Source organism: Balaenoptera borealis (genome assembly GCF_965194805.1).
Source record: "Balaenoptera borealis genome assembly, contig: HAP1_SCAFFOLD_463, whole genome shotgun sequence".
NCBI lineage: Eukaryota > Metazoa > Chordata > Mammalia > Artiodactyla > Balaenopteridae > Balaenoptera > Balaenoptera borealis.
In genome coordinates this window covers 512,051-538,698 of record NW_028123734.1, presented here as the reverse complement: position 1 = coordinate 538,698, position 26,648 = coordinate 512,051, and the positions used below count along the sequence as shown (strand labels likewise).

The following is a 26,648-nucleotide window of genomic DNA, read 5'->3' as shown; positions in this document are numbered from 1 at the left end:
ACGCGCAGGCTCAGTAGTTGTGGCTCACGGGCCCAGTTGCTCCGCGGCACGCGGGATCCTCCCAGACCAGGGCTCGAACCCGTGTCCCCCTGTACTGGCAGGCAGATTCTCAACCACTGCGCTACCAGGGAAGCCCTGTACTTCTTTATCATTTATTCATTTCCCTAGCTCCTCCTTCAAAGTCATTACCTTTCCAGAGTTTGAAATTTTGTTTCCACACTCTTCTAATTGGGAGATGATGTGGAAGAAGATCTAGGAGTAACAGCCCCCCTATTCTTTTATTTTCTCTTTTTCCCTTGAGGGTAGACTGCTGCTTAGTCTTCCTTCTAGTATTTTCTTTCTCAGTCCATACTCTTAGGTTGGTTTTCATACATCACATATAGTGTTATTTTTCATTCTCTCCATTTACTTAGCAGGTTCTTCTGCTTTCAAAATTTGCAAGCATTGCCAAAGACAGCCACGTAAAAGGAAGCTGGGGGCACTGGGGGCAGGCACAAGGAGGAGAGGCAAGAGATAAGAGGTTGTTACCTCAGTAAAACGTGCAGACCCTAAAGCCAGAAGTTGCATAACCACAGTGAAGATCTAGTTGGGTTTAATTTCTATTTAAGTTGCACTTATTGCCAACTTAGGCCAATGCTTGGTTTTGGAGTCTGTATACACAACATTTTTGTTATACATCACAATTTCGCAACCTCTGCTTCAAAAAAGAATAGAATGAGTTTTCTCAAAGTGAGCTTAATTTCTGAACTCTTCGTGATTCATTTATGTACATAAATTCTATGATCCCATTTCATTTTGCACCATATAGGAATACATGGTATAAATGAACGGCTTTTTATTTTCATATTATTAGTACTATCATTTGGACTTCCCTGGTGGCACAGTGGTTAAGAATCCACCTGCCAGTGCAGAGGACACAGGTTCTAGCCCTGGTCCAGGAAGATCCCACATGCCATGGAGCAACTAAGCCCGTGAGCCACAACTACTGGGCCTGTACTCTAGAGCCCGTGAGCCACAGCTACTGAGCCCACGCACCACAACTACTGAAACCCACGCACCTAGAGCCCGTGCTCTGCAACAAGAGAAGCCACCGCAGTGAGAAGCCGGCACAGCGCGATGAAGAGTAGCCCCCGCTGGCCACAACTAGAGAAAGCCCACACGTAGCAATGAAGACCCAATGCAGCCAAAATAAATTAATTAATTTAAAAAAATAGTATCATGGTCCCATTACAGGCCTATTAACCTCATAAATGTGTCATTAGTCTTTGAAGAAAAAATATGTCAATATGTATATATAATATGAGAATTTCTCTCTAAGCAGGGCTTAAAATTTTTTGAAAAGTTTGACAAAGTATATCACATGAATTCAGATTTACCTCAATGCCAAGAATTATGTTTAGATAGGAAAAAAGAAACTTGTTTTGATCTCAGGTAGAAAATGGTTAGATTACTCTGAGTTTTATGTAGCTTTAAACTTTTTTTAAAACTAGAATGTATTCTGTTTAACTAAAAATGATTTAGAAAATTATGTCTTTGTTTACTTATTGATGACTGCACTCTCATTCTCTTAGCCTTTTGTATTCAACTTCCAGAATCACATTTGTTTAGATCTTGAACAGTGTTATAAGAATTTGATTGGTATTTGTCACCTTTATTTAAAAACTAGCTTCTGCACACTTCAAAGCTATTGATGTCGATTGGTTTGACCAATAAGCACTGTTTGATCCCTACAATTAAATTTTGTAGCTAAGGAAACTGTTTTTTCAAATAAGTGATGTGCTTCTGTGACTACTTTTTGGGGGGTGGAAAGCAATCATTTTGTCAGCTCTTATTTGACAAACTGAATAAAGCAAAGATCCATAAATAAAAAAAAAAAAGAAATATGGATAGAAGGGAAGAGGGAATCAATAATAAATTAGCCAGGTAAATATGTCTTAAACAATAGGTTTTAAGTAGACCTAGTATCATTAAGATATTAGTTATTCCTAAATTAATGTATACATGTAATGTGATCCCAATTAAAATAACAACAGTTTTGGCTTTCATTTTTGTTTTGGTGAGTGGTGAGGTGCTTTAGTCAAGCCAATTCGAAAGTTCACATGAAACATAAACAAAAAAATTTAGTAAAACTCTGAATAAAAGAGCAATAAAGAGTAATGGCTCCTACATGATAGTAAACATTCACATCCCTCTCATGTGCCCAGTACATTCACCCCATTCTAATATCCCCCAAAACCTTAACCCATCCCAGCATCAACTCTAAGCTCAAACGCTCACCTAAATATCATCAACATAAAAGGTCCCAAATCTCATCATCTAAATCAGGCATGGGTGAGACTCTGGGTAGTATGGTCCATGCCTGGAAAAACTGTCTCCCCACCTGTGGACCTGTGAAACTAGAAAACAACCTTTTGTAATATGGAAGAATCTTTTGTATTCTATTACAAGTTAATCACTAAAGGGGTGTTGCCTATAAGCTTGAATTATACATAATGGCCCATCTCTGGGAACCCTGCTTTCCAGGTAATGAGTATTAAGCTAAAATACCTTTGTTTAGCTCACAGGAAACATCCTGATCAGGTCCACCTGTGAATGACTGCAGGGAGGAAAATATTAACACATCCCCTCCAGAGGCTGATGGGAACTAGGAAGTGTTTGACTTTACTCCCTCCCCTTTTAGTATAAAAGGAGCCTGAATTCTAACTCAGGCAAGATGGTTCTTTGGGGCATAAGCCCACCATCTTCTCGGTCTGCTGGTTTTCCAAATAAAGTCGTTATTCCTTGCCCCTACAACTCGTCTCTTGATTACTGGCCTGTCGTGCAGCGAGCAGTATGGTCTTAGACTTGGTAACACTTTCTCTTCCAGAATAGAGTGGTGGTACAGGTACAGAATAGACATTCTCGTTTTCATCTAGGAATGGAAAGGGGTCACCAAGCAACTCTAAGCCCAGCAGGACAAATCCCATTAGGTTTCAAAGAAGATTCTCTGTGGCTTGATGCCCTGTCCTTTGGGCCAATGGTGGTGGCCTTGTTGGCCCCTGGCCCTAAGCCGGTGTCTCTGGGCTCTACTTCCATGTCCACACTCTGCCTTTGGAACTGTTCATCCTTTTTCCTGAAGGTCAACCCATGTTTGTAGCCAAGTAGTTCTATCAGTCCCACAACCTGTTTGTAAAATCTCAGGAGTTTAATAGCCTCCCTTCATTTCTTCCTGTCTCTGTTCCCTTCAGTCCAAGCTGGCAGTGTTTCTGCTGATGTAACATTCTCAAAAACCACATTGGTCTTTGGTGTGTGTCAAGGGGGTCTACTCCATTAGGCAAAAGAGTTCTTCACTGAATCTCCCCGTATAAGCCCATCTCTATTCCGGGCTTCTGCTGAGATGGTTGAGTGGACCCAGGAGTCACCTACATAATCTCTTCTGCAACACGTTTTCCAGCCACACCTTGGCCCTCTCTCCCCAGCACACTTCCCCCAAAAATGAATTTCCTCGTTTCTTCATACTCTGTAATCTGGATTGGCTTGAAACCTTCCAAATAATCAAGGGCTGGTTCCTTTTTGCCTAGTAGTTCCTTGTTCAATTTCTCTCTTTCCTCGGGCATTTTACTATCAGCAGGAAGGAGCTTTGCTTGGAAATCTCTTCAGCTCCATATCCGAGTTTATTGCGTGTAAGTTCTATTTTCCACCCAGAATGAAGGAACACAATTCAGCCAAGTTTTCTGCCTCTTTATAACAAAAATTACCTTTTCTCCAATTTCCAATAATATGTTCCTCATTTCCTTTTAAAGTCTCACCAGAGAGATTTATATTTATAATTATAATCATATTTACATTTATATCAAGATTCTGTTCATGAACAATAGGATGTTCATGATGAGACGCTTTCCTTACAATGCTTTTGACTTCTCTCTGAGCTCTCACCAGAATCACCTTTAACATCATATTTCTACTTTCTCATCAAGATGATCTAGGATTTTCCAATCACCAACCTCTAAATTCTCCTAGCCTTTACTCATTACCTAAATTCAAAGCCACTTCCACATTTTTAGGTATCTGTTACTATGGCACCTTAGTTCCCAGTACCAGAATCTGTATTAGTTTCCTAGGGGCTGCCAAAACAAATTTTCACAAACTTGGTGGCTTACAACAACAGAATTGTTTTCTCTCTACAGTTTTGGAAGGCCAGAAGTCAAAAAATCAAGGTTTGGGCAAGGTTAGTTCCTTCTGGAGGCTCTGAGGGACTATCTGTTCCATACCTTTCCCCTAGTTTCTGGTGGTTGCTGGCAATCCTTGGCATTTTCCTGGATTGACCACTCAAATCTCTGCCTCCATCTCCACATGGTGTTCTCCTTTGCGTCTCTGTGTGTGTTCTTTTCTGTTTCTTATAAGGACAATCTCATTTGATTTAGAGACCACTCTCATCTAATGGGATCTCACCATAATCCTTACCTTAATTACATCTGCAAATACCCCAATGCCAAATACGTCACATTCTGAGGTTCTGGGAGGACATGAATTTTGAGGGGACACTATTCAACCCATTATGGTTAGTTATACTTCAAGAAAATTATTATTTTTAAAAAGTTTCCAGAGCTTGCTTATATAAGATAGATAAGCTAGTGTATTAGGGCATTTTTCTCCTACTGAAATGTTCTTCTCTAGCCTGTTTGGCCCATTTTAAAATCCTGGTATCCACATGGTGATTTAAAGTGATCCTCCTTTTCTGTCAAGTAAATTAGAATTTCTGTCTCATTATGCTCCCAGTGTTGAATTTTCCTTTTGATCTGATTGACTTCTGAAGTGATAAGTTCCCAATTTGTTCTGGTACTTTGAGCATATAGTTGCTGTTTTACACATCAGAGCTTAAGGCCCCCTGAGGGGTTTCTGTGATTTTCCCAGGAATCTTAACAGTAAGTTTCATTCATATTTTCACACCATATTTACTACTACTTTCCAGACTCCGGTTTATTCTACCAATTTGTTGCATTTTCGTTGATGTGTATACTCTATTTCTCCCTCTCTTGGTCTCTCTGTGGAGTACAGAATGGCTGTGCGCTGCTTTTCTCTGTTACGCGGTGCTGGTGTGACTGGACCCCTCACTAAAGCAGACTCCCCACCCTTCCTGCCGGGTTCTCCTTAAATTTGTCAGTTTTAAAAAATATTCACCTCATAGCAGACCTCATTATGAGGTCTAACATAACACTTGTAGCCTCAATAAAGCCATTTTTAAAAAACTTGTAATTTCCCAACATTTCATGAAATAAGCAGCTCCACGTTTTTTTTTTTAATGTTTCCAATATCATGATTTCATCTTTTTGTTATGCTACCTGACCGTGACCAATGTTAATGTTGTGGAGGTTGCTTTCTGATACAAACTAAGTTATAAGAACTTATTTATGGTCAGGAGTATATAGGCAACTTGGGGGCCAAATTCTTCCCCTCTCTTTCAACATTTTATCCAGCCAAGTACATACACATATCAAAATGCAGCCACCAGTGTCATATAACACTCTGACCTGCTTCCAAATTCAGAGTCTGTCCTTTTATCTCATGACATGGCTGTTACCATCTTGTCCAGAGCCAAGTGTTCCTTGATAATATGCATTCCTTATCAATGCAGCCTCTGCATGGAAATCCCTGAAGATGAAGGTTGGTGTAAACCTTCCTATGTCCATGAAAGTGGTATCAACAGTGTTTGATCCATGAACAAAGTACGTGTGCACTTCTGATGGAAGTTGGGAGAAAATGTGAAAGAGTATAATTGATGGAGCACCCAATGAAATAAAATACAACACTTCAATGTAATGAGTAGCAGGATCTTGATCTACAACATGTGTAGATCAGGGATATATATATATGTATATGGGAATTAGAGCAAAAATGAGTGGGGATTTTTTGTTTTGTTCTTGAGCTCATAGAGGAGTTGTTAAGAAGACTCTTGCAATCATATCATGGAGGTGCTACCCCCACAAAGTGCTGCCCCTTTGGTTTTTCATGAGAGGGAAATATATATATATAAAACCTTTATATATATATATATATATATATATATTTCCCTCTCATAAAAATAATATATATACATTAATATTATAGTAAATTATTATATATTGTGAAATATTAATATTACATTAAATTATTATCTTTAAAATTATTATACAATATATTAAATTATTATATATTCTGTATATTATATTAATAATATATATTTCCCATATATATAACCTTTTTATATATATAGATAGATATACACATAACCTTAATTGTTTTGGGGCTAGTATTTCTTGCAATTGAGTGCAGTTTCCAGTTTTTCACTCCCATTCTGGCTTCCCCTCAAAGAATAGTTCTTATGCTTAAACAGAAGTTACTAAAAATCTCAACATAATTCCCTACTACTCTTCTTGATATAGATAGATAGATACAGATAAACATATAGATATAGATAAAACCAATCAACATTACATTGTATAATTGTATGGTGATGAAATGCAAAGCAAATTTATTTTTATTTATATTCTCATATAAAATATCAATAAAATAAGTTCCATGTAAGTAAAAGTCAAAAAAAGTATGAAAACTAAATAAATATTCACGCCAGTGAGGTCAGGTAAGGTTATGTTGTGGTATAAAAACTCCAAAAATCTTAGCTGTTAAACAACAAAACTGATTTCTTAGTTATATGATATGTCAAATACATATCATATAGGTTGGCAAGGACAGGGAGGCAAGACTTCACTTGACTGATGCCAAGAGATCTGATCGCCAGTGATTTTTTTTAATGATCTCTCTCGTTGAGAAGGGTGGCATTTGTCTAAAAATCCTTCTCTGAGATCTCTGTCTTTCAATGTATGAATCTATGTAACATCTCAACAGCAGTTAAGAAAAGTGAGTGCTTCTACGTGAAACTGGCTTGAATATTTAGATGAAGAGAACACAGTTTAAGTTTTAAACAAAGTGCATACTCTCTACTTACAAGGGGGTGAGCTCAATGGACATGTAACTACAATCTTGGTATTAGAAATATGTCTTCTCAAAATAACATTACAGAAATACAACTTGAATTTGCTAAAATAAAAAGAGATTGTTTCTCTTTTCTCTGCTTCCCTATATGTGTGTACTTTATTCTTATCCTCCTGGGGGGGATGGCTTTTTTGTTCCTTCAATGAATGTGGGTACCTAAGATTATGTCTTTGGTTCATGAGATGAATCAGATGGGAGTGGGAAAGTGAAACATTTTAGTCTCATTTTAGATTCCTAGGGAAGAATCATGATCATCCAACCCTAGGTCAGAAGCTCATCCCTGATGAATCAACCAGAGGTTCGTCAGCTAAGAATATGACACCTTCTGTAGAGATCATGTGGATGGAAGGCGTTGCAGAGATGAACAGGGTAGAAAGTGTCTCCCAAAAAGAGAACACTGGACAGATAGAACAATAAGTGTCCAGAAAAAAAACAAAGAAAAAGACCCTGAAAAGAAGGTGAGTTACACATCACTGAAGAGTTAGCCAGAAGGACAATTTCATCTAATAGACATTGGGGGTTCAGGGGAAAGGAGTGGTCACAGGTCATTGTTACCAAATGACCCAAGGACTCAGGAACTCTTCTTCATCTCCCAAAGGAGCTTGAGACCGAAACTCAAGAGCACTCCTTGTGTCAGCAGGAAGGAGGTACCACCTTCCCCACATCCACCCTCCTCTTCCTCCTTACTTTCATTAGGAGTCCCTAAATGGGCACATTGGTCTGAATTTTGCCCATTGCCTCCACTGTGTAGTATTTTCTTGTCGCTTTAATTTTCTAATTTTTGTACATGCAGTGTCTTTTCTTGCCTCTTAAAATCATAGATGAATCCAGGGTTTATTTACTTAAAACACAAAGGTAATTTTCAGCAACTTGGGAATTTTCTTGTCTGTACCCAACACTATCATGGCCTATTTTGAAATGTGAAAGAACATGATGATTCCCAGCCTTAGTCTAACAAGGAGCTAAGTAACTCTGCAATGAAGCAAAATTCTAGATATTTAGCATTACTTTTCTTGTTAAAAAAATTTTTTTTAATATTTGGTTTTACCTGTGTTTTCTTACTGCTTTACCCCACTCTAGTAGAGGATTACCGCCCCCCAGTAGTAAAAAGAAGCAAGCATAAAACTTGGAAGAAACCCTCGAGAATACATAAAGAAAAGCGAAATATTTGGATTATTGGTGGAGCTTTTCCCATTTTGTTTTCTACATTCACTATTTAAAATATGCTTCTTACACATAGAAGGGCAGCAAAATGCAATGGCTCTAACAACTTGCAAACATAAAATGTTAATTAAAATTTGTGGCTCTCAAAGTTTCTAATGGCCTATAAAATTCATTCTGCTATCAGAATTTCAGTTTCTGTTCTCTTTTCTTGATTGTATCTCTAATTATAGACTATAAGCTAAAATAATTTTATTTTTATATTTTACAAGAGCTATAAAAGAAAACCACCAAATGTTTAAAAATATAAATGGCTTCCTAAGATTGTTGGTGCAAATACTATTAAATAATTTGGTTTCACTGTGAAGTGAAGACTTCTAACAGAAATGACTGTGCCTTTATTTCATGGATTAGAATTTAGGGAAAATAATTTCAAATACTGATAAGGTCTAATTAAATTATGGACATAATTCCATCTGTAGGTGATGATATTACATATTCATTTTCTTTTTTATCTAAATGGCACAAGAATGTGACAGGAAAAGGTGAGTTATCACTCCATTTTTTGAGTATACATACAAGTTTGGTCTCTTAATCTTACATAGTAGTTAAGAAGTCGAAATGATGACAAAGAAGAGTCAGAAATCAAGACAATAGTGATACTAATAGCTGCCATTCATTAACTAGCCCCATACACCACGCACTGAAACTCCACTTTTTACCACAACACTGAAAGTTACCATTTTATTTTTTTACCAGCTTTATTGATGTATATATATCATATATATTCCCATAGAATTATATGTTATATAGTATAAATATACATATATATATATACCATAAAAGTCACCAAATTTAGGTGTAAAATTCAATAGTTTCTAGTAAATTTGTAGTGTTGTACAACTAAGACCACAACCCAACTTTAGAACATTTCCACCCCCGCGTAAAGATCCCTCGTGTTCATCTGCAGCCACTCTTCATTCCCACTCCAATTCTAAGTGATGACTAATGTACTTTCTGTCTCTACAGATTTATATTTTGTGGATATTTCATATAAATAGAATTCTATAATCTGTGCTTTTTAGAATTTACTTATATCTGAGGTTCATCTGTGTTGTAACATGGATGGGCATTTGTATTATTTCCACTTTTTAGCTGTTATAAATGATCTGCTATGACCATTCATGTACAAATCTTTGTACAGACACACATATTTTTATTTCTCTTGGATGGACGCTCAGGAGTTAATTTTCAAATAAGTGAAAACGGCATCTTTTTATATTCCCTTGAGCAACGAATGAGGGTTCCAATTTCTCCACATCTTCTCCAGCACTTGTTATTGTCCAGTGTTTTTATGTAGTCATTCGAGTGACAGTGAATTAGGATCTCACTGTGTTTTTTACTTGCATTACTAAAATGTCTAAAAATATTGAGAATCATGTATGTGCTTGGTCATTCCTATATATGTCTTCTTTGATGAAATGTCTATTCAAAAATAGTTGTTTATTTTTTATTGCATTTTTCTCTTCTGGTAATTGAGTATGCTTTTAAAATATATTTTAGGTACAAGTCATTTATCATATATATGCTTTGGAATTTTTTTCTCCCAATCTGTGGCCTGTTTTTTCATGTATTAATGATGTCTTTTGAAGTTCAAAATGTTTGAATTTTGATGAAGACCAACTTATCTTTATTTAATCACTTGTGCTTTTGATGTTGTATCTAAGACTTTGCCTAACCCAAGGTCACTCTTTTACTTTATTTTTACTGAAGAGGAAACTGAGGTTTGGCAAGACCAAGGAGACACTTACATGCAAGACTGTGTTCCTCTGCAGGATATTGTCCCTGCACGACCTTCCTCTCCACTCACTGCTACCAGTGTAGAATTCAAGTGAAGTCTGATACTGGGCCAGGTTTTTTGCAAGCTGAAACGTTTCTACAGGCAGCATACCCATTTTGAGTGACTGAAGTTCACACAAAAGGACCAGATGTGTCTATCCAGAAAACTCTCCTCTAGTTTCTTCTGTGTACCTTTGGGATGAAGGTAAGAAACGTACCTAGAATATAATTTTTTACTAGGGAGTTTGAATGAGATAATGCAACTCTGCTTTTAGAGCATGAACTTGTTGATCAGCCCTGTCTGCAGCTGGCTGAGCTGTGGTCCTTACTGGGGAGGGAGGAACCTCATCATGGCATCCTGGTCTCAAGTGGGCCTTCGGGGTGTATGAAGTGTGAGATCCATGCTGGATACTCATGAGACGATATTCTATGTGAATTTGTCAACATTAACCATTTTACTTCTACCAAATTACTATTTGGAAGTTCAACTATGTACTCAAACTTGAAAGGTTCTGTAAGCAAACACATAGTACAAGTAAGTTTCTGAGGACCATTTAATCATCCCAAAATGGAAAATAATTTTCTTTGAGTTTAAGACCTATAAAAGTATACATTTAAGCTCAACACTGTCCTCTAAACTTTTAAAAAATTTTCTATACAAAAAATTTTTATATGAAAATCAAAACAAATGATTAAATTTGGAGTGATCAAAAATTTCAACTGTATTATCAAATTAGAAAAATGGACTATGTATTGTGACATGCCAACAATTAAGGCTAATCGCAGTGTATGCTGGTTTGATGTTAAAACTGACCAGAGAAATTTTATGATGAATAAATTGTGGAGACTGGCTCATTTTGTATATTTAGAGAGCATTTCAAAAAAGTGTTCTTATGGGAGGCAGCCTCTAAGGTGACCCCCAAAGACCCCTATCTGCTTGTATCCCCACTGTTGTGTGATTCCCCCTTCCCTTAAATATGGGCTAGACTTATTGACTTCTTTCAAACAAATAGTATATAGCAGAAGCATGAATAGAGGTACTGCTTCCAAGATAAGTGACAAAATGACCTGCTCTCCCTCTCTTACTCACTTGCTCTGGAAGAAGCCAGTTTCATGCTATAAGCTGCTCTATGGACAGGCCCACATGGTAGACACTGGGCCTCTTGCCAACAGTCAGGTAGGCCCTGGGGCTGGGGAGTGTCATTCTCTGGCCCTGGGGAGTGGCCATATCTTCAAGGGATCCTCAGCAATGAGAATTTTCAAATCTACAGAAAAGTAAAAATATCCTTTAAATCAGTATGACTTTTGGAAAAACTAATTATTCCAATTAAATGGAGACTGGTCAAACCAAGAGAGGGTGAGTTCATTTTAAGTATCCCTCTATTCTCCAAGCATGTTACAGGTAAGGGCTAATGAGAAAACGCTATCAGCAGCCAATGTCACCGCACTAAACTCTGTGGGCAATGAGCTCTGACCACCATGCTGACATCATAATCTAAACAGTTCCTGGCACTGTTTTACTTGAGGGCTGCACTGAGGGACCAAGGATGTCTTGCTCATTCAAACTGCACATTCTTAATACTTGATGTTCTAACTACTAGAATTTAGGGGTTTATTTTATATTCTTGGTTCAGTGGTAGCTTACTTATTTAGCAAAGGACACAATTCAAAATCAAGCAATTAAAGGGAGCAAAATTTCTTATAACTTATCTCTCTTCAGTTATATTATAATGAATGGTTCTAAGCTACTAGGTATGGAGAACACAGCAATGATGAAAATGGAAATAAACAGGGTATCTTTCAAGGCAGTGCGACTCAAAATGTGCTGATGACTGCAGCATCAACAACATCTTGTATTAGAAAAGCAAATTCCCTGCCCCTAGTCCCAAAATACTGGATCAGAATCTCTGGGTCTGGGGGGGGTCCTCCCAGTGATCCTTACGTCCTCTGAAGTTTGAGAAACACTACACTAAAGAATTTGCTTTCAAAATGTGGCCTTGTCCTAGAACCAAGAGAGTCTCCAAGACTGGCTAAAATTTGATAGCAAATGTAATATAGAATTCTATATTTTTCATTTTCCATTCTGCTGAGGATTAGATGTTAGTAAACCAAACTGGACTTATGATTATTCATAATTTGTGGTTATTCATAATATTATGGTTATTCGTAATTTGTATTCATAACCTAAGATCAATTATTCGAGTTTAGTGTCGAAACCAGTTTCACTATGTATTTTAGAAATCTGGTTGCAAAACTCCTGCACTAGAAAATAGTCAAAAGTTCCACGTTTTTTCAAGAATGACATTTGGTTATCAGCGCATCATCAGTATACACAGTGGGACTGGTGAAATCTGTTGCTGACTGAGAGGCCAGATTTAGAAGGAAGAATTAGGCCTCATTAGGTATAGTTAAGCAATGAGATCATGCATCTAAGAGAAAAAGCAATAAATCTTTCTTTCTTTCTTTCTTTTTCTTTCTTTCTTTTTGTTTTTATTAATATTTCTTTGCCTCTGTCAAGAGAAGTGTTACTGCCTGGGACCTTTCCTGGTCCCCAGGTTTTGGAGGATCTGAGACTGGAGGGAATAAGGATGGGGGTTGGTACATTCCCCACCTTGAGTTCAAGGATATGGAGGGCAGTGCTTTGTGTGGGGATGCGGGGGAGGAGTAGGTCTGATGGTTCAGGACTCAGAGAAGACTGTGTGAGGAGTTTCTGGAAGGAAAAGAAGTTTGTTTTGTTTTTTTTTTTAAAAGCACTTTTCTTTTTTTTTTTATAGCTACTTTATTTATTTATTTTATTTTATTTTTGGCTGTGTTGGGTCTTCGGTTCATGCGAGGGCTTTCTCTAGTTGAGGCAAGTGGTGGCCACTCTTCATCGCGGTGCAGGGACCGCTCTGCATCGCGGTGCGCGGGCCTTTCACTATCGCGGCCCCTCCCGTCGCGGGGCACAGGCTCCAGACGCGCAGGCTCAGTAGTTGTGGCTCACGGGCCCAGCTGCTCCGTGGCATGTGGGATCTTCCCAGACCAGGGCTCGAACCCGTGTCCCCTGCATTAGCAGGCAGATTCTCAACCACTGCGCCACCAGGGAAGCCCGGAAAAAAGAAGTATTGAGACAAAATTTCCCTTCTTCCCCAGTGAGGCTGTGAGTCCCTCTGAAAAATTCTTTGCATTTCTGGAAACATTTTTTTTTTTTTTTTTAAATCTGTGCAGCAAGAGTAACTTTTTCTAGCAAATAAAACTGTGAACTGGAAAAATGAATAATCAAAAGAGGAGGGCCTAGGTGGGAAGGGGATTTGGTGATCCCCAGGATCAGCCTGGCATCTTCCTATCTACCTGCCCAATTTAGTATCTTTCAATTCAGTCATGAAGGGGTTTCCAGGGCCTCTAAAGTGGATGTGCCATATGCCCTGACCTGGGAATTTTGCTCTCTCCTTCAATTTAAGACATCTTTAATCCACCTCTCCCTTCTCCCCAAATTTCAGTCCTCCCTGTGTTATGGTCAGAGATGGTCCCTTTCTCGTGGATTTCTAGGATAGAGACGTCTGCCCCTTTCTTCATACTCATTCCCTTTATTCTACTGCCCTAAGTCTGATGATTATGTTTACCTTTAATTCACCGGGAGGAGGATGTCATGAGAAGGTCGGTGAGGGCCAGGCCTGGGGAAGCGCCACTGGACTGAGGAAGGAGGCTTTGGGTAATATTTCAGAGAAGAGCCTCTGGAAAGGCCGTTCAGTGGGCTGCTTCCTGCCTCTTCCTCAGCTTTTATTTCCAGACTCCATCTACCTCCTCCTTCAAGAATCTTCTGCCTCAAACTAACCTTGCTGCTGACCTCAATCTCATCATCTACTACCTTTAGAGTATCTAGATTCACTGATTCCCAATAACTGATCTCTTCCCTTTTCCTCATTTCCAATAGTTAACAGTTTCCGTCACCTTTGAAATCCCCTTAAAATGCTGATGTCTGTCTCCTAAAACCTGCCATGCTCTTGCCTACCTCTGTTTATCCTGTGTGCCTAGTGGCCCCTGCACACGTCTTTCCCACCAGAGACAGGGAGGTCCCTGTCCCCTTGCTCATGCTATGCTCTCGGCCTCCTACACGTGTCTGCTCACGTTACTATTCTCCAAATTGTCAGTCCTTCTTTAAATTTATGTAATTCCGACACATGCTTAAGAACTAGTGATTTATTTTCTAGTCTTTAAAGTATCTACCATGACCTCTACCTAGTTGAATACTTTTTTTCCCCAGATTCTTTCTGCACTTCTAGTGAATTACAAATGGTTGCAAGCCATGATTTATATACATTTGCTGTTGGCCATTGGGCTATTAACAAATGATATATTGCTGATTGAGATAGCAACATTTGGAATATATAAGATGGTTTTTAGTACCTGATAAATAGAAATTGTCCCCCAAATAGGTGTTACGTGGTGAATAAGAGGTGGTGGGTATGCAGAATAAATCTGATCCTACTGAGAAAAATATTTCTGTATTGAAAAATCACTGTGAAATGCAGGTAAGAGTCGGATCATATTCTCTTGGAATTGGTAAAGTGCTAGAATTTTATAGGTGACAGTGAGTGGCCTGGGTTTTCCCTTTTTGCATCTAATATTCCAGACTTGGGTCTGGAGAAGTCAGCACCCATAAATGCCAATTGGAAAAGGCAAAATAGTGTACACAGTAAAATAAAATCCCAATAAAAGCCTGTTCTCTCTAGCTAAAGGACCAGAATAAGTGAGGCCTAAAGATACAGAAAACTTTTAGGCAATAACTGTTCTACTCCCGCCAAACACCACAGAAAAACTACAGCCCCCTCCCCAACCCTACCAGCAAAGTCCAATCTGGGAGTCTAGACTTCCACCCCTGCCAGTCTGCAATGAGGCACCCCAGTGCTAACTCCCCCAGGCCCTGGGTGTCAGAGAAGCCCTGAAAAGGTATTGCCAGAGTCGCTCCAGATCTTTGCTCAAAACCCATCTACCCCCAACTTTAGTAGGAGTGTCCTCGCTCACAACCCTCCAACCCTCCCCACCCCAACCTTTAGCAGGAGTGAACATAAATCCTTAAGCTAAAGGGTCCAGAGATAAGAAAGGAAGCTACACACACAAAAAAAGAAAAAAAAGAAACAGATGGAGCCGCTTGAGACGAAGATGGCAACGAATCTGACCTCCAACGGACCCTGAGTCTCATTATATGTTGATTTTACTACATTAGCATATTAAATGACACACCTACTGGTGGCCAGGACCAGACATTAAGGACCAAAAATGGATATAAAGGGGGTGGTACCCCACTCCCTCAAAAAAGCCCTGCCCCTTCCCTGGTTAACTAAGGCATGTGTCTCCCCATCCTCTGCCTCACTCCTCTTCCCTTTGTCTTTACTCTTTACAGTTAAATCACTTTCACCAGGTGGGTGAGAAGTTGATCTATGAACTTAATTCCTTCTTCTCCATTTTTTTTTTTTTTTTGCCCATAGAATAAGGCTTGTGCTGTGTGGATCTCTCGTTATTCTCCTACTCGAAAAAAAGAACCCTGCCCCGCTGAGCTGGGCCTGAACAAGGTCCATATGACTTAATTCTGCAACATAAGGAGCCAGGATATTCATCCTCAGCAGGTGGTAATGCCGGTGGTAATGAGTGACCATCTCAGCAGTGTCCCTGAAGACCACAGAGACCCTGGACTTCCACTTCCACCCAGCAAGAACAAGGCACACTAACCCCTCCCTGCAGAGGTGGTTTCAGAGTCAGGACTCTCACCACCATCCAAAGGTAATGAGGCTCTTCCGTGATGTCAGGTTAGGCAAAAGGAGGAGTAGGAACAAGGCACCCATGCCCCTCCCAGCAGGAGGTATCAGTGAAGGTCCAGTGGGAGCCAGAAATCCCAACCCCACTGAGCAGTAACAAGGAACCCCTCGCTCCCTGGGTGAGAACAGAGACAAATCCAAAACCTGGAGACCATGACCTGGACCCCCATTTCCACCAGGCAGTAATGAGATGGCTTGTCATCCCCTGCTAGAGTGGTGTCAGAATAGGCAAGTCAAACAGAAAATTTATATGATATCCAGAATCTCATAATGTAATACTCAAAACACCCAGGTTTTTATTGAGAATCACTCGTAGTAAGAACCAAGATGATCACAACATATATGAGAAAGGACAAAGACACTCAATGGACACCAACAACAAGATGTCAGACACAGTGGAACCATCTGATTCCAACATTCTTGCATAGCACTGATATTTCATAGGAAAATAAAGAGATCTGATTTATTTGCAGCAAGAACATTCAATAAGTAGGAAATGGGAGAAAACAAAACCACTGTCTTAATTTACTAAAATCTTTACATTGTTTTCTAAACTGCTTTGCAGAGTCTTGCATTAAGAATACGAAATTTAAAGCTGTAGGGAATCCAAAAGGGCTACAGCAGTCCGGTATGAATCATAAGAATTTCTTTATTCCAGGACATGTTTTACTGCCTGGGGTATCTACTACTACGGTCTAGAGTTTGGGGAAAGTCCTTAGCTTACCGTCTTGTGGATGTGGATAAATGATGTGGAAGCACTCATAGATTATGGGAAGTTGCATCCTAGACCACTGGGTAAGCTTCATAAATAACAGTGTTAATCACAGAGAACAAGATGGTATGAGATACACTATGTGACATTGCCATGGACCGTAAACCTTTTCAGACAGGGCTGGATGGTGAAAAGGAGGAACCACCCCCGAGTCAGGAGGACCTGGGTTCTGGTCTCAGCTCAGTGCCTGACTGAAAAGAAATTACTTAATCTCTCTGATCATCAGTTTTTTTATCCAGTGTGTGAGATGAGGGATGTCAAAGCCAGTTGTAAAATGCTATCATTCTCACTACTCAATATAAATACCTACAATCTTCACAGTTGTCTTACAAAACAGAACATGTTATGCATATTCAGGATTATTTTGTTACAACTACACAAACAAAACAATCTATGTGTAAAAATGGTATTTAAATTTCTATGAAGACAGTTATGTATTTTAATTTTGATCTTTTTCAGTAGTGTACATTTTAATCTCCTTAAAAGTACCTTTTATGGCTATCGCATATATACCCCAGGGTTGGTTAACTCAGAAAGCCACTAGACTGATGTCATACACATTTGATCTGACGTCCCATCGTGAATTCAGTTTTTCCATTTGTGAGGGTCTCCTGATCCTAAGAGGCTTTGCAGTGGCACACCAGGGACCGGGTGTTGTCAGATCATGGCATAAGACCCACATCTATGAAACAACTACAGTCCAACTCCAAAAAAAGATGTAAGTGGCATGTGTCAAAGAAGAAATAGAGTTCTATATTGCGTTTTAGGTTTAAAAGCTGTCAGAAGTATCTTATTTGAATTCACCTTGTCATAAACAAGGTAGCGGGGAGGGAACAGAGAATCACTGTTTCAAAAGCTAGGAACCTCACTGAAATCATTAAGATGTTGTGAAACAAAGCTTTGGCTCTGGTGTACAAAGAAGCCATTTGAATGTGTTTTTCTGTATCTTCTGTAATACTTTCCAGCAGATAGGGCTCACTTTTTCTTGTTGTTATTGTTATATTACTTTTCCCCAATTGTTTGTTGGCATTATTGCTTTGATTTGTCTTTTAAAATTTGCAAAATAACGTGTGAAAGTTATGCAGAAGACGTAAAGAATAAAAATAAATGAACGCTCATGTGTAACCACTCTTCCTAAAAAGAAAACTTACCCATATCTTTGAAGGTCTCTGTTGCTCCTTCTTTAATCCTAACCTGTTTGTTATTTCCACTGTTTTTCTTTACAGTTTCGTCAATATGAATATACTGCTAAATAAGATACTGCTTTGGCTTGCATATTTTGAACTTTAAAAAAATGGAATCGTACTGTATGTATTCTGCAACTTGCTGTTTTGCTCAGTGTTACAGTATTCATTATTATGAAAATTTTACTGTAGTCTATAGTCATTGCTTTATTGTATCCCTTATAAAATTATATTAAGCAAACGCATCCATTCCAACTGATTGGATTGTTTTTCCCCCATTTTTGACATCACAGTAAAAACAGCTATGAATATTCTTAAATGAGTTTTCTATATGAAGGAGCTGGAATTTCTCTAGGTTATATACAGTGCAATTGCTGTGTCAAAATGTTTACACATTCACACCTACTAAATTATGAGAAACTGTTTCCCAAGGTGGTTGTAACAATTTACATCCCCACACGCAGTTTAAAGACAATGTCACCTTTTTAAAAATGTGCCCAATTTGGTGTTGTTTGGGAAACGGTATCTCACTGTGTTTTAATTTACATTTCCTTAATTACTAAGGCAGCACACAAAGAAAAATAATTTTAGTTAGTAATAAATGCCAAGAAAAATAAACAAGTCAAGGAGAAACAGATGGAAAGGGGTTACTTCGGAAGAAGGATCAGGGGAGAGGTCTCCCCACGGAGGGTCATCAGTGTTAGAAACAAGTGACGAGATGGGGTGAGCCAGGTAGTGAGGTAGGGGCAGGGGGCTGCAGGGCAGAACAAGTGGGTTCCAGCACTAAGAAGAGGCAGAACAGTCTTTCCTTTTAAGTGCTGAAACTAAGTATTTTTAGCTGATGCGTTAGAGGACAGGCCAGAAGGATCTCAGCTAGACTGGGAGATTTAAGCAGATGGTGTTGAAGAGAAAACAGAGCTTTGGGTATGAAAAGGGGGTGTGTAGGGAGCCATACATGGTGCCTATTTATTCTCTTAATTAGGATCTGAATTACTTTGCATTATATATAAAAAAAAAGAAAATCACATGTGAAAACAAATTTTTAAAAATCCTTGAAAAAAATTAACCTGTCCTGAATTATGCAAATATTTTAAACTTAAAAGAACAATTAAGATCTTTCTAGATTTACACAATTTAAACAAATTTTGATCTATTGAATTTAAGATCTGTGTGGTTTTATAGGACAATGCCCTGTCTGTGTTAAATCTAGATGAAGCATTTCCAGTCCTTTGGAGATGCCTCTTATTATTCCCCAAGTTTTATAATCTGCAGTCCCAATGGGTCATTCATTTTCTGGAGTGAAAAATAATCCTTGCTTTCCTACCTTGAATGTTAAGCTGAGTTGAGTGTCGCCATTAATTCCTAGAAAAGGATTCACTTGCTATTGATCAGTGGAGTCTAGAGGAGCCCAGAGGAAATTTTTCTTATTTTTCTTGTTGGATCACTTAGGGTTCTCTTGCAAGCAGATGCCAAGATGAAATCAGACATGTAAGCGATCTGCCAGGGAAACACCTGTGGAGGATAAAGAAGTGATGGAGCAGGAGTAGGAGGGAAAAGCATTCAAACTGCCTTGCAGATCAGACACCTGTGAAAGGAGACAGGGAAAGGGAGGCTTGTGGAAGAAGAGCCTCAGACTTCAATGCAGCTCTGAGAAAGTCTTGGCTACACGTATAGGGAGTCCCGGAGCAAAGGCTGCCAGCTATGGTAATCCCACATAGGGCAGGGACGGCCCTGTTCCATTATCCAAACATTGGCTGGGAGCAGCCTGGGGAGAGCACAGCCTCGGTGTAAAGGCTGTCAGGGGTCCCAAAGGTCCAGAGGCACAGCAGCTGGAGGCTGTCACTTTCTCACACTCCTCACAGTAGGTTCTTTTGAAGGGTGAGTTGGAAAATATACCTCCTTAGCTGCCACTTAGAAATAAAATATATCAAATTTGCTATAACAAGATGCTTACAGTCTTTGATGTCTGCATAACAATGAAATATGAAAAATACATCTGGGTTTCTAACCAATATGCTGATCTATCAATTGCCATGTATAAGAATAGCTCACTGGTTTTCCTAATGATATTGAAGGGAAATAAGAATGATTTGGCTCAAGAGATTATTTTAAAGGACTTTGTTTATAAACAAATTAAAACCTCACAATATTTTTCAATAAAGAATATTCCATTTGGTTTATATTTTTAATTCTCCAAAACCCTTCCCTGAATGAGCCTGCCCCCTGCCCCCATGAACACATTTGGTTTTGGTTCCGTTTGATTTACTAATTTATCTCAATAGTTATAACATCAGATTTATTTTAAAATTCCTTCATAACCATTTAGTGACAATTCTTTACTCTGATTATAAATAGAAAACAAGAAAATATTGAAATGTATATTTGTGCACGTGTTGTGGTCTATGTCTTTTTGTTTTATTTCCAACTCCCAAACTTCTTGGCTATTCTGGTTAGTTTTTACATGGTTTAAACAGAGGTTTTCTGTGCATCTCAAAAGTTTTCCTTATGGAACGTTTTTCGACAACATTTTGCTCGATTAATTTAGATGTGATTTCCCAAAGGGCACCTGACTTGAAAAAATTATTTTATTCATTCAGGGATTGACAGTGCCCAGATTTTAGGAGAACAAAAAAACCCCAGAGAATATGGGGAGGAGTGAAGTAAAAACTGCAACATAGTTTTGAATTTTGAGTTTTCACCGTGAGTATATTTCAAAGGTATCTATGTACATTTTACTTTTAATACTCTGAATAAAGATGTGCAATCTAAACAAGTTCAGACTGACTACAGTTCAGGGTTTTAAAGCATGTAAACTCTTTGGGGAGCTTTACCTTTATAAACCTTGTAATAACAAAGCCATATGAGTCCTACAATCATTATTCATACTTCTTAGTTTCTCACAAGGTAAGCATTATTGACTCTTCTTTCTGCAGAGCATACCTCATTTTAAAACACATTGAATTACGGTTATCAAATTGTGTTATAGTAAATAATCTTGTTTGGTTAATGTACATGAAAGGCTAATTGTGTGGAGATAGAGAGCAAAGTGTTGCAATTTTGCCTAAGATTGGAGAGGGTAAAGGTTAAATTGTTCCTTGAAAACATAAAAACAGAGAGCAGAAAACAACTCTCAATACTATTCTCTGCCATCTTCTTCACACAAGACATATATTATGTCAATGAAATTCAGATAACTAAAAAGCCAAGTGAAAGCAGGTATAAAAATCTCCTATCTTTCAGTTTACCTTTTCTTAGATACTGGCAGGTTTGTTATAACTCAGTGGGTAGCATCACCTGGAACATAGAATTTACTGGTTGTGATTTGTTGTGTTGTTCTAGCTGTAGCTTCAGGGTTTCAAATATACATTTTTACTTATCACAGCCTATCTTCAGCTTTTATTATACCACTTCACAGGTAGTATAAGAACCTTACAGCAGTGTACTGTTTTCTCCCCTTGGGCCTTTTTGCTATTATTATCACAGGTTTAATTAACCACTTATACATTTTATTTACCCACCTATTGATGGATATTTGGGTTGTTTCACTTTCTGGTTATTATGAATAATTCTGCCAGGAACAGTCATGTGTGAGTCTTTCTGTAGACATAATGTTTTCATTTCTCTTGAGTAGTTACCTACTAGTAGAATTTTGCTAGGACATGTGGTAAATTTCTGTTTCACAATTTAAGGAAGTGCTAAGCTGGTTTCCAAAGTGGCTGTACCATTTCACACTCCTGCCAGCAATGTTCCTCTCCACACCCTCACCAATATTTATCTTCTTTCTCTTCTCTGTTAGCCATTCTTGTGGATGTGACTGGGGTTTTAATTTGCATTTCCCTAATAGCTAATGATATTGAACATCTTTTCATGTGGCGTTCACCATTTGTATACCTTCTTTAGGGGAAATGTCTATTCAAATCTTTTGCCCATTTTTAAATTGAATTATTTTGTCTTCTTCTTATGGCGTTTTTAAGAGTTCTTTATATATCCTGGCTACAAGTTCTTTATCAGATATAAATGGCAGATATTTTCTCACAGTCTGTGGCTTATCTTTCCACTTTTTTTTTTCAGTATTTTTTCCAGTTTATTGAGGTATGAATGACAAATAAAAATTGTATATACTTAGGTTGTACAAGTGATTTTTTTAAGTGCCATATGTGATGATTTAATATACATATGTATTGTGAAATGATTACCACAATCAAGTTAATGAACACACCCATTACCTCACATAGTTAGCTTTTCCTAGTGAATTTCAAGTGTACAGTATAGTATTAACTAACTATAGTCACCAGGCTGTACATTAGATCCCCAGAACTCGTTCATCTTATAACTGGAAGTTTGTACCCTTTGACCAGCATCTCCCCATTCTGTCCACGTCCGAGCCTCTGGAAACCACCGTTCTACTCTCTGGCTTTATGAGTTCAACTTTTTCAGATTCCATATGTAAGTGAAATCACACAGCATTTACCTATTTGTGTCTGGCTCATTTCACTTAGCATAATCTCCTCCAGGTTCATGCCAATGGCAGGATTTCCTTCTTTGTTATGGATAAATAATATTTCATTATATGTCTTTATAGATATATGTGAAATATATATATGTATTTGAATATATCGCATTTTCTTCATTCATATAAAACCTCACATTACTTTTTTTAATTTACAAACTAAACCAATATAGAGGCGTATTCTGTAGTCTCCTTTTTCTATTTATCTGTAAGTACAGTGATTCTCTATTGTGCTCCTATCCTCAGGCACCCTTAATTGGTTTACTGTGAATAGGGTTTCTTCTGCATGAACACATGCTAATTATTTATTTGGAATTTCTCACACAATAATTGCTATCCCTGACCCAGTGGTCCCAAACCACTCAGGTGTCTCTAGAATGTTCTGTGCCTAGTGACGCTGACATACAACTATGGAAACCAGCCCTCCTTCAGTGTTTATTATGTGATGTTCAGACCGCTCAGACTTGTTTGCCTCATTGCCTTTATTCCTATTAATACCACATCCCATTAAAGCAGAAAAACACAACAACTGGATACACATAAAAGAGGTCAAGCTTAACTAAGAAACTGGTTCTTTATCCCTCTCTTTGTATCTAATGTTTGGTTTATCTAATTTACAATAGGAAATGGGGTGAATTGGCTCACTTACTAAAAGCAGAAGTCAGTGGAGAAGAAAAATTAATTAGTCAGAGCAAGGGTTCAGCATGCAGTAGCAGGTTGGCCATCTGTGCAGGAGAACAGAAAGCTGCATTCCTGCAGGAGGTCTCTCTAAAGGAGGCCATGCAGCCCAAGGAGGCGCACAGAACTCTAGAACCGACATACATTCATGCTGTGTGTGACCTGCCTTTATCTAAACCTCTTTCTGTCTCACTAGAACTTCTTACTACCTGGCATGATTTACCCAGCATTAGCCCCAAAATTGCAGTAAACTTTCTGGGAAGAGAATAACTTTCCAGTTGGAAAACAGTATTCTTTGCTCTCCCAGTGGCCTTACCTTCTGGGCCCCTGACTCTGCCTAGGCACCTCTGCCCCTGAATTGCTCTCACTGACCACCTGACTTTCTTTTGCTTCTGTCAAGATCCCTAAGCCCCCTTTAATGGAAACACAGAGTGTTCAATGACAGTTGCAGGAATACCCATCAAAAACGGAACACAAGTCACTGACCTATTAGAAGACATTGCAAACCAAATAATTAGCTATTCTCAAAATCAAAGCTCACACTGGAAGCCAGAACTCCCAAAGCCAAGGAAACTACCTGACTGACAAAAATGTTAACATAGCCACTTCCCAAGAAAATTTGTCCTCTGCCACCTACATACTTCCCCTTGCTCAATCTTTTTTACAGATGGGAAACTCTACTTAAGGAACCTACGGCACAACAGCCTGCTAAAACCTGAGGCTGAACAATCTCATTGGAAACAAGCTGGATGTTTTGCCACTCAGATGGATTCTGGAGACACCCAGATGGCCACTTGGTCTCTTCTTGGTTACTTGCCGAAAATTTAGTACACAGCATCCATAAGGTTACACATCAGGACAAAGGGAATCTTGAAGATCTCTTTTACAAGTATTGGTGGGACAAGGATGAAAGCTAACTCTTTTATATGGCCCAGGGATGATGTATTAGTATTTCTATGCTTTTGTCCAATGCACGGCTAAAGTCGTAGAACTGAAGCTCTCTATTTGTGTCTGTCTGTATGTATTTTTGTCTATGAATGTGTAGTAAGTTTCTACCTTTGGATGGTATTACAAAATTGCACTATGAAATTTCTTAAAGAGAATTCTGTTTTGATTAGCTTAAACATAAACAAACACACATAAATTGAATAGTTCTAAAATTACCAGAAATTAAGGAAACTGAACTTCTGATATTTTCATGTGCTTAAAAATGTATTCTTATGGAAACTAACTAAAAAGTTTGTAAAATTCAAGTTTACATAATTAAGGCAAATCTTTGTCAAAAAAGACTAGCTTAATATTATTGGTTTAATAAAAACAGCTATGTTTTCAACATCATACATTTTTATTCTACCTGGATATGCTCTTCCTAAACTTATAAAATTTTTCTGATTGAATAAACTAGCATTGTATCTACCAGATGTTTCAGATTATGAAAAATGTAAATTTTTGTTTAACCAAATTGAATCATTATTCAAACCAATCTTATCTTAACAGTGCTTATGCTTTGTGGTATGAAGATAGTTTCCAAGATCTTTAGGTAACTTAAAACGTTAGACTTATGCTAAACTGAGTTAAATAATAGTATTCTTTAGATACCTATACATTTTTAAATAAGATAAAATACTGAAAATTAGTTACTAAACATAATTTTAAGTTTATATGATTTTGCCTCTAATTTTCACATGGAAAAGAGAGGGTACAGACTTTTTACTTACTATAATATTTTATGTTAATATTTCTCTTCTTCATTTTAGAATCCCTCTTTTAAGATGCCTGATCTCCAGAACTCTAAAACGCTCATCTTTTCCACTTCCTCTCAACAATTGTTCAAATGATTTTGCAGGAACAACGCCAAACAAGAGTCTTCAGGAGATTATTCCTTAGACCCAGATTTGCCCCACTCAAAGGTTTATGATTGCCTCTGTGTTGTTCAACAATGAATGACATTTCTTGGTCATGAACAAAACTGAGGCCCAACCGTTTTGAATTTTACCTGTGATTTGTGATCTCAGAAAACGGCAACAGTTAAGAAATCACCCTATCCTCTGTTTTCTGAAATCCTCCACCTTTTGTGTACCACAAAGAACCACCCCACTTAAGATAAGATTTGCTACCCAGGCCTTCTCAGGATTCCCCTAAGACCTGGAGATCACTCCCTTGTTTATCGGTGACCAGGGAAACACCAACTTTTCCCCTTTTGCCTTAACCTGCTGATAAGACCAGGCACTGATCTCTCAACTTCCCTTTCTTTGTTCCATGAATGATTCGCTGAGCTCAGAACTGTTTGTCCTTCTAAAACTAGCCAGACACAGAGATGAACCTTCCTGTTCATCTAACTGACTGAGACTTCACCTAATTGCAAAATAATTCCAACTGTAAATCAGCCCCACCTGTAACTTTTCTACTTTCCCTAAAAAAGTCTAAGGTAAAAACCACCCTGCAAGACATTCTGATCTTCTTATTGCAAAAGCCTGAATAAAATCAATCCTCTTACTTGTTTTGTCTTTGAAAACATGAATCAGGGCATATATATCCAGCAATCTATGTGGGCATATTCTGTTACATACATTAATGGGGCATACATAGCTACAGTGACAGCTGTATTAGCATCCTAAAAAGAACTAAATAATCTATATAGCCAAATGAGGGACAATGCGGAGAGAATCACCTGGAGTGGGGTGGAGAAACTGACTTAAATGTGCTAATTTTTCCAGGATTTTTTACTTTTCAAAAATTAGGAACTGAGGGCAAGAGATGCACCATTAATTTATTTGAGACAGTTTCATAATTAAGCAAGTACACTTAAGGAACATATTAAACTACTACTTTGGGAATAATTTTAGAATAACAGCAAAGTTGCAAAAATAGTACAGACTGTTCCTTGTACCCAGTTTCCCCTAATGTTTCCATTTTATCTCCTCACTTAAGAGTGTAAGCTATACTTCTTAAATTTTTTATGGTTTCCTTAGAGTTTACAATATGCATTTTTAAAATAATCTAATCCCACCTTGAAATAACACTACACCACTTGATGGGTGCAGGAACTTTATAACATAGTATTCCCAATTCTTTTCTCCCATCCTTGTGACGTGGCTGTCATTAATTTCACTTATCCATGTGCCATAATTCCTTAACACATTGTAACTATTGTCCCTTAAAACAGTTATATGTTATCCATTAGGCCACCAGGGCTGATAAAAGTTATTTTTTAGATTGATTAAGAAGCAGAGAACTCAAGGATTTAATTTTACCAGCATTCATTTCTCCTTGGAAGTTCCTCCTTTATGTAGCTATAATTTTCTGATCTTTGTCAGTTGTTCTGTTTTTAATGTTTGTGGTAACATAGGTGCCAAAGGCTTCAAATTCCTCTAATGTCCTTGTTTTTGTCTCTCCTCTTTTTTTTTTTTTTTTTTTTAATACTTATTTATTTGGCCGAGCCGGGTTTTAGTTGCGGCATTCAGGATCTGGTTCCCTGACCAGGGATCAGACCTGGGCCCCCTGAATTGGGAGCACAGAGTCTTAACCACTGGACCACCAGGGAAGCCCCTTGTCTCTCATCTTGATTTGGGGGTTTCCCTAAGTACTGTTGCTCAGCTTGAGTCTGTGTCTTGCAGTTCTCTTGGCTGTGATCTACTCTTAACTATCCTGGAGGCCTGCGGGTGTGATGGTGAACTGTGCGGGAGGGAAAACATTCT

General features: G+C 38.2%; 1 protein-coding gene across 8 annotated transcripts in view; it reads right to left on the bottom strand.

Annotated features, from left to right (window-relative positions):
* LOC309621446 (uncharacterized protein) overlaps positions 1-26,648 on the bottom strand; it is a 583,198-nt gene that overhangs the window by 44,968 nt on the left and 511,582 nt on the right. For 7 of the 8 annotated variants that reach the window (XR_014240024.1, XR_014240025.1, XR_014240026.1 and 4 more), the window contains one exon: positions 19,087-19,274. The exons of the other annotated variant lie outside the window; for it this stretch is intronic. The gene's annotated coding sequence lies outside the window, so the exon portion shown is untranslated. The remainder of the gene's footprint in view (positions 1-19,086; positions 19,275-26,648) is intronic. 8 annotated transcript variants of the gene reach the window in all.